Below are 17,024 nucleotides of genomic sequence, written 5' to 3'. Positions count from 1 at the left end.
ATTGATATTCTGTCATTAAAGTTTAAAACGACTTTACTTACGCCATCCAAATATGCTAAGGAGAAATACGGCAATTAAAAATAAATAAACTATAGCATCAGCTAATTATGGCGCTCTTTGCAGTAAACTGCAAGCGAGATCCTTTTTAATTGAGAGTCTTGTTAGGTTGCGTACTAACCCGTAGTTCCGTTGCAATATTCCCTTGGGGAGAACAACGGAAATCCTACGCCTTACGCTCCATGTTATAAGCACCATAATAACAAGCTATCCCTGAAGGAAGTATTATACAAAAGCAGTTTATCCTTTTAATAATTAATTGTATAGTTATTCTAGCTAAATAATGTTTGTTATAACAGTTTAATGGATAATATAACATGATCTAAGATACGTTCTATGTGTTGTACATTCTTTCGCAAAAGATTTCAGCTAGCTATTATTAAGCTGGCTTTAATGTCATGTACGAGCTCGTCCCGGAATATTCCGCATGCCCTCCACCGTCTCGTAATTATTATCAAGTCGTAAACCTATCCTTTATTATGTGCTTGTATGAAAGGAGACATGGAAAAACAACTATATTTCATATCTTTATGTCGAAACATTGTAAGTATATAAAAATTTATGTTTTTTACTTCATACAATATAAAAAAGAATACTTAAATGAAGCATTGATAATAAACGCATGCATCATTAATTAATATCAAAATACTTTCGATATTTTTATTTATTTTAACGATAATAAAATATGACTTCGAATATTATATAAATTTTGGAAATTAACTGTACCGTTACAAATGTATCGGAATATTTATAATTCTATTTTTAATTTAATACATGTTTTTTAATTAAAATTAAAATACGAGGATTTATTTATATCTCCTAATTAGGTAATACTTCACAGTTTTACAATAAAGCCTTGTTTATAATAATATATGTTCATGAAATTTTGCATATATTTATTTTTATACGTTGGAGAGCCTCTTATAAAAGAAAAAACTAACCATTTCCCAGCAATAGCTTTAAGAGATATTACGATCCATGCTATCAAGCAGTTATGCCTTTACTATAACAATATTAAAATACCGCACCGAACAATTTGTATTTTGTACAATCACTGTGGAATGTAGATGATACACGAACGTGGGCTGACACAATTTCATACAAACATAAAAGTAAATTTTATCTTATAAATATTATATCAAATATATAAAAGAAGTTTGACAAAGAAATAACTAAATTGAATAAATATAGTTATCATTCACACAAGAATATCGAAATAGATGAAATAGAGTAGCTTTGTTCCATTCAATAAACACTTTCCACATAAATCACTTTTTAGTGAAGCACTTACTAGGAATGCATAAACATTGAGGCATCGTCTCCGTTTTATCGTTAGCTAGAGAAATGGCTGGCAGCCGCGACCCCTGGCTGGGTGTCGATACGTCAAAGCGACACGTCGCCACACTTGACACTTTAGTTTATTGGTCCATTCGCATGTCAACGAACCGACTCGGTACGTCGCGAAATAAATTACTACATATTCTTTTATTATTTCAAAACTTCGTATTTTTTATATTCTTGTTATTTTTAGGTTTAATAATTGAAAATTGGGCAAGTAAATTAAATAAGTAATTCGTTACTGTCGCAAGTATCATTTTGTTTCTTATTTAATTTATTATTTACTTAACGTTTAGTACCGTGTACTTTAAATTATATAACCATTTTATAAGTTCCACGGCGATTTTGATAGGCTTATGAAATATTATTTAAAAATATTTTCCTACGATATTTTTATTTATCGCAAAAACCGATTTAGCTCTTATCACAGATTAATAAATATAAATAAAATTATTTTGAAATCCCTTTTAAGCATTCGCTTAATAGAAGTAGCTCTTAACGGAGATAGCCCTGACATACTAATTTTTTTTTGCTTAATTTTTGTGTTTATAATTTATCTTATACTCAATGGTAATAAAGCGCATGTCAAACCGCAAGTGTCAGATGAAATTTTGCCACCGTTATCTCTAACACCAACCCAAGTTGTAGCGGCACGTTGGAATCAACTCCAAATTATCTCAAAACGAAAGGTCTTAACCTAAGTCACATTTACAGGTTACTCTTATTTAAGAAGAACTGTAGTTAGTTATATTTATGAATGAAATCATTTTATTAACATCTTTAATAAAACTTTTAGCGTCAAAGTAATATCCGGTTTTTGAGTGATGTTGTTACTAGATATTGGCTCAATAAAGTGAGCAACTTTATTGAAAAGCTAAACGTCGTTTCTAAGTAAGAACGACTAGATGCACCAATCAGTAGCCATGGATCTGATCAGTTTTTTAACGTTCCACGACATCTCATATCAAACATTTTTCGATTAATGCAAAGTGCCCGTAAATTTCCCACTGTTGGGCTAAGGCCTCCTCTCTCCTTGAGGAGGGTTTAGAACATATTCCCCCACGCCATTCGAATGTGGTTTGGTGGAATACAAATGTGGCAGAATTTCTATGAAATTAGACGCATGCAAATTTCCTCACGATGTTTTCTTTCACCGCTGAGCACGAGATGAATTATAATTACAAATTAAGCACATAAATATTCAGTGGTGCTTGCCTGGGTTTGAACTTGCAATGATCGGTTAAGATGAACGCGTTCTAACCACTGGCCTATCTCGACTCTTCGATCAATATTCAATGGAAATATATAATTAAAACTAATTTCAATATTTAAAATTAAACTTCAAATCCAATCTCACTATTGGCAAATGGGTGTTTAAAAGAGCATTGAAAGAGTAATACATATGATCTCAGTCCACATATACCTTTTCTTCAAAGAACTATCTCTTGCTCATGCTTTATACTGAAAACAAAAAAATCTACCAGTTTCCATAAAGGGAATAAAGTCTTCTGAATTTGTGCTAGTGGTAGTGGGCTGAGTGTTTCACAGGATTCGATTTTCGGTCCTTTTACATTATTGATGTAGGTGAATCTTGGGATGTGAAATTCGAAGTGTAGGTAGATTATACGCAAGCCCGAAACTGTAATACAAATTATTTTATTCCTTAGATTATGATGTAACTGGGGTGTGGTATTATATGTACCTTATATGAGTACACAAAGCCTAATAAATCCAAAATTATAAAAATAGATACCTCTCCACTTTTATCTACGAAAACAACTGGCATATGATCATGATCAGATAAAATAGCATTAAGCTTAGGTTTTGATTGGTAAAAAAATATATATTAGGTATGTCTATTGAGTTTTATTAATAATAATGAGAACCTAAGGTTTATATGGGTCTAATCATTAATGCCATTTGCTCGTGCTTTAACTACACGCAAGTCACTAATAGAACATTCTGGATAAGTAAGTCCGCAAATTTATGCAAGAACAAATCGGAAAGGAAATGTTTTGCGTCTCCTTATACATACAAAGCCGAGATGCCCCAGTGGTTAGAAAGCATGCATCTTTACCGATGATTGCGGTTTCAAACCCGGGCAAGCACCACTGAATATTCATGAGCTTAATTTGGGTTTATAATTCATTTCGTGCTCAGCGATGAAGGAAAACATTATAAGAAAACCTGCATGTATCTAATTTCATAATCATTCTGCCACATGTATAATCCACCAATCCGCATTAGAATAGCCTCAAGAGAGGAGAGGAGAGGAGGCCTTAGCCCAGCAGGGGGAATTTACAGGCTGTTGTTGTTGTTGTTGTTGTTGTTGTTGTTACTAACCCCAGTACGAAGTTGCGGCTGTAAGCGTGTGATTTCTCTTGGTTTTTATTAACTAGATCTTTCAATAGCCACATTTATAAATGATATTTTTTTAGCAAAATTGACGAAAAATATAGTATGTTTTTATTATTTGTCTTTGATTCCTTTGACCTTTGCGTTTAACGTTTTCCTGATTCTCCTTAAAGGAATAGATTTTCTTTCAATTCGTATTATTTTTATAACAGATTTTGTATTTATTTTCAATAGGCTACAAAGTCGTTAAGTACAAAGTATTACATTCTTATATAATTTCCTATATAAACAACGTTCATATAACATAATCAACACCACTCACACTATCAGTATCATCTCAGACTTTAGCTGTCAGAATCACATGAATTATATGAAAACCACTATTTAAAAAAAAGACTCTCGAAAAAAAGAGTCTCGCGCAACATTGTACAATGCAAATAATAATTATCAGGAGTGTTACGCGAGCTTGCGTTCGGTGTGCACGCGCTTATTCCGTTCCAACTATACATTAGTTTTTTATACCTTTTTTACATCTACCCACATATGTAAAAAATGGAAGATAACATATGTGAAGAAGATAATTCATTTAATTTGAGTGATAAAAGTGATTCTGAGATTATAAAAGAATGTGAACGCACGTTATTAAATATGAGAGAATGTGAAGGTGGTCAGACTAAGGCGGTGGAAAAAAGAAAAGAGCGAGAAGAAGATTATAATAGCGATGATGGTTTTATTACTGTCACAAGAAGGAAACCGAAACGCTTTGTAAGGAGTGACTCTGCCAATATTAATAATGTGTCAAACGACATGACATCGGATAAGGTTGAAAATGTACATGAAATTTGTGTGACTTCTTTGAGCGAATTACCCAAACAAATGGCTATGGCTAGACTGCTAAGAAGTGAAAATATTACGGGTATTGAGAAAATAAAGTACAGGTCACCATATAAAATTTTTATTAGATTTATGTCAGAACAAGATGCGGAGAATTTATTGAAGTGTAAGAAGTTTAAAGAATTGGATTATCGGTGTCAAAAAACTTTGGAGAAAAGAATTTCATATGGGCTTATTAAAGGAGTGGACCTAGACATGAATGAAAAAGAGTTGTTTGAGACTTTGGAATGTGAATATACGATTTTATCAGTCAAAAGGTTGAAACGCATGTCTGAACATGGAAAATGGACTGATAGTGAAAGTGTAAGAGTGTGTTTTAACAGTTCTTCTCTACCTCAATATGTTATAGCTTATGGTTGTAGAATGCAAGTATTTCCTTTTGTTTTCCCTGTAACCCAATGTTCAGGGTGTTGGAAGTTTGGACATATTTTAAAATTTTGTCCTATTAAAAAGATGTTATGTCCTAAATGTGGAAGTACGGCACATTCAAATTGCGAAATGACAAATTTAAAATGCCTCAACTGTAAAGGGCCACATTTTGTATTGGATAAAACCTGTCCATTATTCATTAAAGAAAAAGAGTTAAGATGGATAATGAGTAAAGAAAATATAACATACAAAAAAGCATTACAAGTCTTAGATAACACCAAACTATCTGAAAAAGATAAAAGATCTGAAATAAGTTTAAATAATGACTCACAAAACATTAACATAGTAACAAATGAAAAGTCTATTAATTCTGTTCCTTCTTATAGAAAAATAACTACTGCAGCTGATATACATGTGGATATTAGTCAGGACAGCAATGATTCAGAAGTAATAAAAACAGCTACATTAAGACAAACTAAAAAAGTTGCCACAAGAAAGAAGAAGTTAGTGAAGTCTAAAGTAGATCAAAATAAAGAACAAGTCTCATCGATCAGAAATTTACGTGAAAATTCAGATACAGAAGAAAAATCAGAGAAGAGTTTTGAATTAAAAAAGTTATTGAATAAAATTAAAACTATAGTTATTTCAAACACTAAAATAGAAGAGAAAATAGTTGGTGTAATTTTAGCTATTTTTGAAGAATGTAAACAATTTTTATATAAGATATTTTTAGGGGGAAAATGTTTTGAAGGTATTTTAAATCTACTTAATCATGGATAGTTTAAAAGAATTAAAAATTAATATTTTACAATGGAATGCCCAGAGTATACTGCCAAAACTTAGTTCTTTTGATGCACTTTTAATACATGAGAAAGTCCACATTGCATTAATTAGTGAAACATGGTTGAATTCTGATAAAGAGTTATTTATTAAAGATTATAATGTTTATCGAAAAGATAGGACTGATTCTTACGGGGGGGTCTCAATAATGGTACATAAGTCTGTTAAATGTACAGTTGAAAAGGTGAACATTTCCAACAGAGGCATTGAAGTACTATATGTAAAGCTTTATAATTGTAAAATTTTTGAAAATATAGTTTCAATTTATTGTCCTTCTTCAGTAAATACTAACAGGAACGATTGGGACGAATTGTTTTCGTGTTTTAGTAAAAAGACAGTTATAGCTGGTGACTTCAATGCACATCATAGTGATTGGTCGAATAAAACTGACAGTAGAGGAATACAGGTTAAAGATTCAGCACTTGAATATGGCTTCATTGCTCTCAATAACGGCTCGGCTACCCGTATTAAATTAGTAAACACTCAGTTACAACAATCTGCACCTGATATCACTTTTTTATCTTCTGATATAGCAATTAATTTTGATTGGAATGTGCTAAGTGAAAATTTAGGGAGTGACCACCTTATGATCAAAATAACGCATTGTAGTTTAATGACTCGGACATTTTTAGAAAAACGTAATTTTAAAAAGATTAATTGGGCAAGATATATAGATTCTCTTCAGCAATCTTTTCTTGATCTTGATACAAGTACTTTTAGTAATGATATTCAGATGATGTATAACTTTTTCTTAGAACAAATTTTTAAAGCTATTAATGTAAGTGTCCCCTTAATTAAAATATGCACGGACCCAGAATCGCGGTTTAAGCCTCGCAGCTATTGGACTTCATTTTTATCGCTAGCAGTAGCTCAGCGAAGACTGGCTCTAAGTATTTTTCGACGCAATCCGACGCCTGATAATTTAGATAAATTGGAACAAAAGTCAGAGGAAGTTAAGTTGGCAATCGACGCAGCTAAAATTAATAATCGTCATACATTTTATGATTCTATTGGTGAAACCATGACGAGTACAGAAATGTGGCGTCGAATGGGTTGGATTAAAGGATTCAAAAGGAGTCGCATTACAGTACCCATGGATAAACAAGAAACTTTATTGAAATCTTTAACTCCTACTTCTGTAACGAATTGTAGTCCTAGTTTCTTATCATCAAATACTCTTTTGGAGGCAGAATTTACACTAGAAGAATTTGAAAATTGTCTTAAGAAAAAAGACACATCTCCTGGAGAAGATAAAATAACTTATTCGATGTTATACAATCTACCACAGAATGGTAAAAAGTTCTTACTCCATATATTTAATTTAATTTTTACATCAGGTTGTGTCCCAGAGCAATGGCTTAAAATTCGAATACTATCAATCCCTAAAACTAGCTCTAACAGTAGCGATTTAAAACTGCGACCCATCTCGCTAATATCGTGTGTTTGCAAACTGTTTCACTCAATGATGGCGAAACGATTAGAATGGTCTCTTGAGAAAAGGCTCGTCTTTTCACCATATATGGTTGGGTTTAGAAAATGTTATTCCTGTTTAGATTCGTTATCACGACTGATAACTTATATTCAAATAGGTTTTGTCAAGAACATTCCAACATTAGCATGTTTTCTAGATATCGAAAATGCTTACAACAATATCCTCGTTGAAAAAGTCCTCAAGACTATTGATGATTTAGGAGTGGGTAGCAAATTTTGTCAATATTTATGGAATTTTCTTTGCAATCGCCAGTTATTTATTGAGTCCGAGGACGGAAAAAAGATTTCCCGCAATACTGATAGAGGTCTAGCTCAAGGAGATCCTCTGTCTCCTTTATTATTTAATATTGCTACCCACCAAATATGTCTTTCTGAGGAAGTATATATTGCTCAATACGCTGATGACTTTGTCTTGTATATAAGTGATAAAGATTTGCACAGGTGTGAATTAAAAATTCAATCAGCTCTAAATTCTGTTGTAATAAAACTGAATTCTTTGGGGTTGCAGGTTTCTAATAACAAAAGTTACTTTTGTTATTTTAGTAGAGGTGCAAGAAGAATTTTACCTTGTCTTAAAATTAACGGTGTTCCAATACCTTCATCAACTTGTATTAAGTATTTAGGGGTGTGGTTAGACCGAAGTTTGCGTTGGAAAATCCATATAGACGAAATTGTCAAAAAGTGCTCTAAGTTCCTCAACATTATTAAAGTTTTGACAGGACCTAGCTGGGGAATTCATCCTAAGCATCTACGACGAATTTATTTATCTATTATTAGAAGTAAAATAGATTTTGCTAGTTTTTTGATAGGAAGCTCTTGTAATACAAACCTCTCTAAGCTTGATAAAATACAAAATCAGGCACTTCGTATTATAGGTGGATTTTTAAGAAGTACACCAATCCATGTTATGGAAAGCGAGATAAGTTTACCACCTTTACATGTCAGACGAATTTATTTAGCTCAAAAATTTGTTCTTAAGAGTTTTTCTTTTGCAAATAATGTCTCACTGGAAATATTACAATCAATTAGTACTCTGCAAAATAGTAAATACTGGTCAAATAAAAATAAGCCCCTCCTAATAAAAGCCTACGATGATGCTAAAACTTATCGCGTACATTCATCAGAGCCGTTGGAAATGTTCTCCCTACAATTTTGGATCTCTTCGATTGGAATTAAAAATGTTGTTAAAATCGATCTTGATGATGTTAAGGGTTCTAAAAATATGTATGAGATTAATTCTTTGAAACAGAATACTCTTTCGAGCTTAAACAAAATATATAGTGGCTGGCATAAAATTTTTACCGATGGATCTAGATCCAGTAATCTTTCGGGAGCTGCATATTATGACCCTAATTTAAATTGTGACGGCATTTTTAAAATACTGGAGAATGTTTCTATAATGACGTTGGAACTCATTGCAATTTCAGAAGCTTTGACACACGCCTTAATCAATGTTAATAACGATAAAATAGTTATATTATCTGATAGTAAGAGTGCCTTACAACACTTGGCTCGATGCGCCTCTGGGTGCAGAGGTGTACCGATAGCCTATGATGTCATTAACAAAATACATGATATTCTCGAACAGGGACGACAGCTGAAATTGCAATGGGTTCCGTCTCATATTGGGCTACGAGGTAACGAGGAGGCTGACAAACGAGCTAAAATCGCATGCATTCAAGGAAGGGTCTTTCGTATTCAACCTAGTTTTACAGAGATTTTATCAAAGTTTAAGGTCGCAAATTGGCGTTTATGGCAGGAATATTTTGATCAACGGTCTAGAGACAAAGGCATTTGGTACAAAACGATCGTTTGTCAGCCTCCTCGAATACCTTGGTTTGAATTAATTAAAATAAATAGATTTTACACTACCATATTATGTAGACTTCGGTCAGGTCATTATCCATGTAAGCATTTCCTTTATCTTATGAAGAAAGTTGATTCATATAATTGTAACTTATGTGATAAAATAGATGACATATATCATGTCCTAGTAGAATGTCATAAATATAAAAACGCCAGAGATATATTGATGAATAGTTTTAACTTAAATAAAATCAACGTCGGAATAATGCAAAGCGCCTTGACTGATCCCACGTCTGACGTGGCTAGAGCAATATGCAAGATGTTGTCTATTCATCAATAATTTTATTCTGGAAATTAATTACTTAAATATAAGTTGATGTGTATATAGCTTAAGTTATGATGGGTTTGACATGCCAGATGGATAAAAAACCCTTAACAATAAAGTAGAAAAAAAAAAAAAAAAAAAAAAAAAAAAATAATAATTATGACCCAAAACTTGACACAATGACAAGAAAGATTATAAATCATCAACTATCAACAGGCATCACCGGTGTAAGCCAGCAAGAAAAAGAAATTGAATACATTAGAAGATCTTGAAGATATCAATAAATTTATATTATATGCGTTATAAAAAGCTTTTAACAGCAAATATTCTCCACGTAAGCCGTTTTATCACTCATTTCATTTTTTAACAATATAATTGAAAACAAATAATTATAAACATAAACGTTACGTATCTTGTTTTTGTTTATATTGGATACAATTTCAATATCTTTATTACAAGAACCTTTAAAATACAACACTGATGTGTGTTGTATATCTTAACTTTAAAACCCAATCAAAACATATTTTTTACTATAAATCCACCTCGATTCTTCGTAAATAAAGATTTTTTTGTTTAGCAAAAAAAGATTTAAAAGCAAAAAGCAAGATGTTTTTTTAAAAAGTAAACAAAATATGTACAAATTATTCAATATTCTAGGACTAAAGTTATGTTATGCTCTAGGAAACGAAGAAAATTATTTTAAAGTTTTAATTTTGTATCCAGGAGAAACTTAAATTGAATCAGAATGTTGAAACCCATAGGTCTTACGGGGATCTGAGGATAGACAGTTTAAATCTAGTTACACTTATTTGATTAAACAAAAATTAAAAGTAAATTTTTTTTTTTTATTCAACATAAAGTTTTTCTAAGTAATTTCATAATCGATTAGCTTCTTATTTTGTCTTAAGCTTGAATAATTTTTATATCACTGTAATCCAGAATGGATTATATAAAAAGAAAATAAAGTTAATTTTCTATGACTTTCGTAGCTAAATTGATCAAGGAAATCTCATCTTGAGGAAAACTCATTAAAAACTAAAACATTACTACGCTTAGTTTGGTGAACTAGCTAATTTATATTGCTAAGCTTTCAGCTTTTAAAGGAAACACTACATATAGCAATTTAATTAATTATATACATAAAATGTTTTTTTTTATTAATAAGTTAAGTAACTAGTATTTGAAGGCTCAAATATAATTAGACAAGCAGATATTTGTACATTATAAATACCTTCGCCCGAAGACATTCGAGTTGCAAGAAGTAATATGTATCGTAGGAGCTTGTATGTTATGACCCTTGAATATGTTATTACATTTACCCATACTCAAACCTGATCAAAACAACACAAAGTGAATTTGAATTAATTTGCGATGTTGTTTTATCATTTTCGACGACATGTTACTGACAAACTAGTAATGGGATCAAAGACCAATAACGACGCTCGCCGGAGCGTTTCATTCCGGTGTAAAGGTGTTGCCACATTTAAACAGTTATAAATCAGTAAGATAATAAACATTTAGAAACGATTCCCCTCAAAGCGACTACATACATATTCATTGAATGTATAGCTGTATTGTAACTTAATATAATTCATAAGTGCTTGTGGGTCTACTTGGATGATAGTATTTAGCTTATAATAAGCTATGTTTTATATGTTAAGGAATTCAAGATTTATAAATTTATCAATTAAAACCAATCCTAATGAATAATAATTATTATATTCGTTAAAAATATATAAACAAAATTCTACTTAGTTACAATTAATGTTGAAGCGACCGATCAATATTGTTTTCGGTAAAGATAGAACATACCTGTTGAACATGACTTTGATCCTTTCGGATAAACCGAAAGCACTCGTATGTACTAAAAGGCAGTTCTAACGACTTTCCAATAATGACGATATACGAATAAATAGGATTCGCCAATGATGATGTTCCCGTTGTTTACTAAAAGTGTTATATCATCTTCCTAAACATTTATTCACCCCGTGCTATTGTCTCTCATTTTTCCTAAACAGGAAAATGCTGCTATCATTCTGGCAACCATTCCACGCGGCCGTTATTTGTATTAGTCATTTTAAATTAAGATTCTTATAACATGGAATAGGCATAATATATTTTTTGTTAATAAACGTAATAATCATTTCTGAAAAATAAATGTAGTAAGCCTTACGTATTATAGATTTACTTTTATGGGTATTTGGATAATATGGTGTGGGTGAATTTGAATTATAACTAAAAAAAATATCAAGAATATTATTTGTAATACTTTATCATCCTCCTGCCCTTATTCAAATTTAATTGGGGGTGGGCAGCATATCTTCTTCCATGCTTTCCTTTCTGACGTCACCTCACAAGTAACATTCTTACTAACCATATCATCTTTCACATAAGACATCCTTCGTTTCTTTATTACAATAACTATAGCTTCTTTCTGAATTATTGTCTTTATATTTTTTACAATATAATATTGTTTTTACTGTAAAATTTAAAAAAAGTACTTTTTTACATATGACATAAAAACATACATATCGAAGAGATGAAGACATGATTGCGAACCTTACATGTAATTTTTTATTACTGAATATCAAGATTTTGCCCAGCTAAAACTCATTTTATTGTATTTTTTCAAATAACTCGAAATTATTATGGTACCATAACAATATAATTATAAAATAAAGTTATTATAGAATATAATTATTAGTACAAGGTATAGGCGAAGCAAATAATATTCTCAAATTTTGTCAAATTGTTAACTTCAGAATGTTTTTAATAAAAGCCTTTAAAAGAAAAATAGCAATGTATCTTACACATCTATGATAGTCTCAGTTTCTAGTAAAGAATTATGTTCTAATGTTAACCAATGAACAATTACTAATTGATAATAATGTTTGAGTACGCAATCATCGAAAATTTCATAAAACCTACTAGATCGTAAGATAAATCAATCCAATACTTAATTAAATAATAATAAATTGAAACGAAATTATTATATCCTAAAAGTTTACAACATTATTTTTTTTCCCCGGCAAGAAAGGTAATTTAAGTTGACTTTGATATGCGATAATAAACATAAGCTAAAATCATGATATATTTCGAACGCATGCATTAATCACGGGATATGCATATATCGTCAATATATGTTAAAGAATTTCTATAATTTGCATTAGTATGTCCATTGAATGCTAAACCAATCAAGTAAGTCGTCCTACGTGAAATAATATACTTATATATGTCAACCAGATTATGAAATATGCATATGGGTAGAGAATAAGAATACTCCAATTAAATCATTCAGTATTTAATCATCTTTTAATATTTTTTTATTGTGACCGGCTCATAAAACATTTATTTTTAAATCGACATTTCTCGTAAATAGATCGAGTCTTCTTTTTTCTCATCAAGGTTCTTTGCGTTAAGCTGAGCTTATCTTCAGAAGTTATAATGCTATTTTTTATGAAATAATTTAAAAATAAATAGGAATATACTTCAAAAATTTAGATTAACGGCAAGTCGTTATAACATTACTCTATTCGATTTGACTCAGTCTAAATTTGAAATTTTAGAAGTAACTATTTTTTAAATTCGGAATAAAACGAGTTAAAAAAAACTAAACTTTTATTTAAAAAAAAAAGACATTGTAAAAGAATCATTTAATCATAGACAAGCCGAACATCTACCTTTACATATATATTTCTTATTTACTTACTTCCGGTGTCAATTCTTTGTAAGTTAAAAATCATAAGGTGTTTTGTTTTACACCACGATCCGTACTAGATGGAAATGTAGCAGAAAACGGCACCTAATTTTACATGCATAGAAAATACTATTTATGCGGCCTTTTATTCGAAGATTAATATCATTTGCTTAAGCGATTTTCACTAACGTTGCAAAATCAATAAACCATAGTATACGTCATTTACTAATCGTTGCTCACGTGACACTTAAAATCCGAATGATTTTTTCCATACATACCTACTGCTCTTATTGTCTAATTGTAACCAGCGTATAAGGTAATTAAGAACCGACCACGTTTTCTTACAGGAAACAAAATTACAAAAATATTTCTCTACAACTAAGAAGTCTTGGAAGTTGTTAGATTCTGTTAAAAATCAAGGAACTAAATTGAAAACGGTTTTAATCGTGCTGTTGGCATTTAATTTGTTAGCCGTCTGTTGGAGAATCGGTGTATGCTGTACATGCATTATATTTTATTAATTAGTAACGTTTACTCTATACGTCATAAAATATATATGAAATGCTACGCTTAATATGGAAATTTGTGCAAATTGATTGACTAATTTGCCAAACGACTGTTATGGCAAATATTTGCTGTTCTAGGTGAAAAATAAATTCATGAAATTATTAATCAAAGTATTATTATTAGCAACCGTGATTTTAATTAAAAACTTGACTAAGGCATAATTAATTTAAGGGCGTATCTGTAAATCGTAGCAAGAAATATTCCTAGGAACTATTTCCTAGTTAGAAATATTTATTACCAAAGATCACAAAATAATTCAAATAAACTTTTTATGGTCTGCTTTATATTTATATGAAACATATAAATCTTACCTCTCACTGTAATTAATAAATCCAAGAGATCAACTTGAAAAAAAAACAGTTCACAAATATTGCACTATTACGAAGATAAGTGTCATTAACCACTGAATAATGTTTGCATTACCGTAGCGACAGTAGGCGCGTTACGCTCACGTAGCGGCGTAGCACGAGTGCACGCAGCGAGGTCTCGTAGGCAACTAAACCGCGCTCCAGCCGCTGCATAGCTCAATCACAACACAGTCACTGAGATGTAACAATCGTTCCTGTCTCCACTGTATATCTAATTCTTACAATATTACTTCTTATTTATTACAATACAATTTCCTTTTTTATAACATTACATATTACACTTATCATGGTTACATGTTAAATTTTCAAGTATATTTAACTATACCTATAGCTTATTAGAATTGTTTTATTGATCATAAAACTACCTTTCATATTTGTTTTATAGTATTTAAAACATATTAAAAATAAAAATATATTATTTAGCAATTATGTATTATGTTATTATTCCAACATTGTGTGAAACTCCAGACAGATGAAATTCCATTAATATATTAAACCAAACCTCAAAGCCATGGTTTAATGAAAGAATTTAATAATAAAGACCAGAATATTATTCAATTTTTCTTAAAAACAAAGATGGAGCGAGAAGAAATTCTGTTTCCACCTGGGGCCTTGGAGGTTAGTCGAATTTATTAGCATTCAAATGATTTATAACTAGCGAGCGGCAGCTGAATATTTTCTGATTCGCCTTAAATTAAATTCTTTCTTCCCTTTGACTGGATTTCATTAAAGGTAACGAAACTCTCCAAAGATGAAAAAGATAATCGCAGTTACCTCGAAGTTACGTCATAGCATGAATTATGCATTATATCGTGCACCAAAGAGCTTTTTAGAAACGATCGCCTTAATCTATCACAATAACAAAACTACACCAAGGACATATTTATTACATTAAAAGAACTTATTATACCTTCTCAAATTATACAATTTCTCAGATGTAAATAAAATGAAAAAAGGTTTAGGCTTTACTATTCATCCGATTGAAAAATCCTTTTTCTAAGTTGCTTTACGCCTACAAAAGTTTCTAAATGAGTGACTATTTTATAATGAATAACCAACTTTTCTTATAAAAATCAAATTATCTGATATAGTTTACAAAATATGAATATTTTAAAGTAATTTTATTGATTAATATTAAAAGCAAAGTTTAAATGCTAAGAATTTGCTTTAATATTAACTTGTATCTATGTATATGAATGAACTTATGGTATACTTTTGTTTAGTAATTATGTTTCTGATTTATTATTATAACCACACATATCATTGTAAATCTTATGTTATTTGAGAAGATCAACTATGCGAGTTACTTGTATTTTCCTCTCGCTAGAGGTCGCTTTCCGAAACGGTAGAAATGAAATATTGAAATTTGTAAAAGAGAAATTGCAAACAACTTTAAACTATAATCTATTTCGCGCAATTGTAGACTGTCGATGATAGATCGTAAACGTTTATTCAATTTGCAATAAAATATAAACAATTTCGATATTTATTTAGGTCAGGTTAGAGTTATTGTAACTTTTTATCGACTTCTATGTTATTATTTGAATTAAATATATTTTATTTAACTTGATCCGTAGAATTATCTTCATTACTTTTATAAGCAACAATAATTACAGTTCAATTTGAATCCCACGTCGAATAATTTGACGGAATCGTAACCTTACACGCCTTGTATTTCGTCTGGATACATACTGCTCAGATAATATTTTGTTAACAATATTATTACTATTATTAGAATACTGATATGAGTCTACTCGTAAGGTCGCTCTTATCGGAGTGAGGAACGTGCCGCCTATTCTCTCATTGAAGTACATTAACCTTATGATCGAATCATTTGGATAATTATGTATATAAAATACTTTAGTACAATTATTTTATTATATAACACAATGCTTAAGCATCACGATATTTGATGCAATTAACGCCTTATTTTACTCGATAATTAATAAACAATTACAATAATAATCCAGATTATGCAGTAACGCCTTTGATACCTTATTTTATCTGTTAATAATAATTATATATTTAATAATCTTGCTACTTAAGTACAGTCTGATTTATGATACTCTGTTCCAAATTAATTAAAATATTTGGGCTTTATCATTTTCTCATTTTCAATCATCGAACTTTTTATGCTGACATATCAAATGTATTAGTGACATGTTTTTTTAGAATTACTTGATTTGTCACAAATCAAATAAATAAATATGTATATTTATTTTAAGGTCAATAAATTTTTAATTTTTTTAATGATGATGCACTTTTTGGGGATAACGGCTACTCCCGTAGGAGACTAGACAGCTAGATTCGATACAGGATCCATTACACCACACGAGTATATACGCAGATGAGCTTCGAAAGTTATTGACGATAAAAGAAATGTTTATGGGCAAAGGCGTACGTACCACTTACCATCGGTTGCACCTTTTGCTTTTTTTGTAATAAACAATAAAATTTTGTCATAATAATACATAACAATGAAGAATATACGCACCACGTCCCCACGCAGTCACTTCGTAAGCCGCGTTAGCAAACTACTGTCTTATCCCCAAGACGTGTAACCAGATGTTTCACATACATAAAATAGTTAATGTATGTTTAATTTTTATAAAATATTCTCGCAACGACGCTCGTCGCGCTTTCATAAAAATGTAAATCCATTATGTTTATAAAAAGAAAAAAATGTTTCAGTTACGTTGACATTGCATGAAACATTGTTTTATTGCAAGTTTTCCTACAACGATCTTTAACGTTTCCTGGTAAAGAAAATTATACGGATTTACCGTTGCAACGGTACAGGAGTTTTGTGAAAAGGCCGTTCGTTCGAGTTTAAATATTTAACGAGGGTCGAGTAAAAGAACAAAGCGCATTCCGGATTTAGTGCTACCTGTCTATCGTCCCTGTAAGGCTTAGTCAT

The 17,024-nt window shown here is 30.8% G+C and overlaps 1 protein-coding gene across 1 annotated transcript in view; it reads right to left on the bottom strand.

Moving 5' to 3' along the window:
- Positions 1-14,225, bottom strand: part of LOC124530559 — a 50,334-nt gene extending 36,109 nt beyond the window's left edge. Inside the window, exon 1 of the mRNA XM_047104762.1 lies at positions 14,051-14,225. The gene's annotated coding sequence lies outside the window, so the exon portion shown is untranslated. The remainder of the gene's footprint in view (positions 1-14,050) is intronic.
- Between the last annotated feature and the right edge of the window lie 2,799 nt (positions 14,226-17,024).

Source organism: Vanessa cardui, chromosome 6 (genome assembly GCF_905220365.1).
Source record: "Vanessa cardui chromosome 6, ilVanCard2.1, whole genome shotgun sequence".
Classification (NCBI taxonomy): Eukaryota; Metazoa; Arthropoda; class Insecta; order Lepidoptera; family Nymphalidae; genus Vanessa; species Vanessa cardui.
This window is presented reverse-complemented; position numbering and strand designations above follow the sequence as displayed.